The following is a 3,881-nucleotide window of genomic DNA, read 5'->3' as shown; positions in this document are numbered from 1 at the left end:
ATTTTTTTTGTAAATTAACTAATATACAGCATTTACTCCAAAGGCAAACCCGATCAATATCAAACAATCCTACTTCACCATCAGCAGTCAGCACTATTAAAATAAATTAAATTAATTAAAAATTTGATAAGGAATTATTCTAAATGCGCTCTTATTTTGTTACCCGAATTTGTTAAAGGATTTCAAATAAAGTGGAATTTTAGACAAATTTTTTTTAAATTAAGACAAAACTTAAAGTTTGATAAACTAAAACAATTTTAAAAGTATTTTAAGTAGTCTAAAATTGCATAATTATTGAATTTTTGATAGTATATCAAAGCTTGAATTTCTGAATTAATTTCTTTATGGCTCCGGCACATCTTTTAGATCAGGAAAATTTTATGAAATCAAATTTCACATCTCTTTCTTTCATAAACGTTTTGACGGTTTTGACAATGTCTATCTCATTCTTTCGCACTCCAAATTCGATTGAGTAAAATTGAATTTGCCGTGATGTTTAAAACAATACGAAGAGTTTAAAAGAGTCAAAAGATATATTCAAAATGTTTAAGAGGGAAAAGCATGTGAATTTTGTTTTGATGAAATTTTCCTGATCTAAAAGGTATTCCTGAGCCATTAATTTCTTGTCTCAGTTCCAAAATACATTTTCCATCAAATCTGATTTTCAATATCTTGAGAACTACATACAAACCTATAAAATCGATTTACATTTCAATATTTTCATAGCTTCTTCATACCTTTTAAATCAGGATAATTTCATGAAATCAAAATTCAGCACTTCTCTTTATCAAAATTTTTGCACTCTTCTTTTTCTTTTGGACTTCACAACAAACTTAATTTAGTTTAATCCAATTTCGAGTGCGAAAGAGTGGAATAGGCATGAGCAAAACATTTGATAAAGAAAGGGACGTAAATGTGAATTTTGATTTCATGACAATTCTGTGATTTAATAGGTGTGCCGGTGGTATTACTTTAAAATTCCAATAAACATTAATATTTCGAATCTGAATTTGATTCTTCTTAATGGTGCTATTTTCCTAATGATATAAAAACTAAGTGGTTTGTGTTTATTAGATTGGGAGAGGCCTCTCCTTAAATATCTAATTTGGTCATAAATTAACGATTGTTGGCAAAAATTAATGTCTAACCAATAAAAGACAAATTTGCTTGAAGGTTGACGTTTGACTTTAATGAGGAAGAATTTTAGATTTTGATTCCTTAACTTAAAACAGAATTAACCGTTTCAGGGTAATTTTTCTTTTCGGAAAACACTAAAAAGAAGACCAATAATTCTTATCGTATTTCTGACCAAGAAAAATCTCCTGAATTCACTTAACAAAATTTAACTGCGATTTTGGAGAATGAGGCATGAAAATATTGAAATGTTGCCACTGAATATTAAATGACGATAAATACGTGCGGTCTTTTTGGCACAAAAGACGTTCAAAGAATCTTCTCTGTAGAGGAAGAGATATGCAAATGAAATCTTTCACCTAAATGAGACTTTTCACTTGAAAAGCCAAAAAAAAAAATCATTTAAGATTGATGCTGGTTAAATTTGTTTTGTCGGAAAGGCAATGTCCGTGGGTCTTAATGCGATTTTAACTTTTCGTGTTGATGCACCTTTTTTTCCTCATCATCATCATCTTGTAAGGGTTTTCAGTATCAATTTAATAAGCCGCCGATGCGTTGGCAGCTTGTTGGATTTCTCATGTTACCAATTTAAGTGTTGGGATGGCTGAATAAGGTGGAATGTTGTGTGAAAAACGAGCGGGAAACCATGAAATTATTTTCTCTCTTTCATTCTTGCACATTTGTAAATAACATCCACCGGGCAAAAATTTCACAATCAACAAAACGCTCTTTTTTTTAACTCTCAAGATGGAAGATATATAAAGACATCATTTAACAAATAAAAAAACATATCGATATTGAGTTATAATGCCTCACTTTTGAGCCATCGCAAAGGCCAAAACGACCAAATGACTATTTTAAGAAAAGCCCGAGTGTTTCAAATAGAAACACCTCATTTAACATCTTTCCTAGCGCACATTGTAATCAATTTACGAATGAAGCTTTTAATTTGATATCCCCTCCCTCACTCTTTATGCTTCTCCCACACTTATTCACAGCATTAGTTGAATTTTAAATGAACAAACCAATTTACTGGAATTTTTTGCCGCCTTTTTTCTTGATCTTTATTCCTTTCAATTTGGTGTAGAATCGTTGAACGTATGGAATTGTTGTATACACTCAGAAAAAAACAACAATAACTATAGGAAGCATACGCGTTAGTCAAGAAAGAATTTTGAGATAAATCAAACCAGAGAGTTCATAAAATTGCTTTGAGATTATCATTAAAGCGTCTCTAAAAATATATATTACATAGATTAGCTTAGAATTGATTTCGTCTAACGATCTGATTACGACTTTCTTATACTATTCAAATCATTAGAAGTTTCGCTGCGGTAATTATCTCGTACAATAAAAACTTAAAATATTCACATTTTTTTGTTAATAATATAGTGAAATTGTGAAAATTGCAGGAAAAACACTAAAGTTTTCAACAACTCTTGGTAATTAAGAGGTTGAGTGAACATCTACTAACCAATAATCTAGAAGCATCAATAACTACCTATGTTGGAAACTTATGTTGATGTAAGTTCGAAATGCATTTGCATAATTTTAATTTCACAATTTTTATCCCTGCTTTATTATTACTATAAAAGTGTTCGGCAAAAATCCTACAACTTAAGGTTAATTTGATAGCATTAAAATATCATTATGATTATTAACACATTTGAATGGCATTAGAGAGAAAATATGCATATTTTGGAATTACAGTTTTACAAATTAATAGATCATTATTACGGAAAGAAAAAATATCTATTAAGAGGGTCACTAAATTATAATTATTTACATTAACCGCATTAACCTATTACAACCCCCGATTATTTATATAGTGTATCTATCCAAGAATAGAATTTGTTACTTAGAATTCAAATTAGGAAGGAGAATGTAGGAAAATATTATCAAAAATGACGCAATGTCAAAGTTTCAGAGCGCAACTTCCTGCACAAATATTGCATAACTCTCCACGAAGAGGAAAAATAGTAAAAAGAGTATTTGCATCCCTGTCGAGGTATATTTATCACGTCATTAAGTAGGGGGACGTGGGGCTACTTTGAGCTGTGGGGCTATATTGTTATACAATTTTTCGCCTATTTCTAAATGAAATTGGGGTGGCATGATAACTTATTTTCGATACTATCGACTGTCGATTCTGAAAACTTTAAACGATAGCTGCACTTTCTGTAACTAATATAGATATTTATCAACGGTCTCATTCTTTTAATAATGTCGCAATGAATAGCCCAACAATTCTTAAAAAGTCGGCATTCACTTAATCTAACAGAAATTTATCGATACTATCGATTTGATAGTGTCGAAAAGTTATCATTCCCCGCCCCTGATCTTTATAAATATTTTATTTAGATCCACAAATGTTTCGTTTATTCAAATTAGATCAAGTTAAAACCCAGTTTCCTTTATAAATATGAGAAAAAATTGTATAACAATATAGCCCATCAACTCAAAGTAGCCCCACCTCCCCCTAAAGTAACTAAAAGTTGCTAAAAATCCTTTCTGGTCATCAATTAGAATTTCAGAGGTAAAAATTCTTCAAATATATTCTAGTTTTCATTTTAAGGGGTTATACCTAGTTGAACGCCTAAAATTAACGTTTTTGTGACCTGACTGATAAATCGATCAATACGAAATTTTAAGGGGTTTTATCTTGAGATATTTTATTCAATTTTATTACAAAATAGCAGTGCCGATTTTGATAGCAAAATGATTTAAAAATTTTGACTTAAAAAGGC

The sequence above is a fragment of the Phlebotomus papatasi genome, chromosome 2 (assembly GCF_024763615.1).
Source record: "Phlebotomus papatasi isolate M1 chromosome 2, Ppap_2.1, whole genome shotgun sequence".
NCBI lineage: Eukaryota > Metazoa > Arthropoda > Insecta > Diptera > Psychodidae > Phlebotomus > Phlebotomus papatasi.
The sequence above is the reverse complement of the archived record's forward strand: the minus strand, read 5'-3'. Positions refer to the sequence as shown.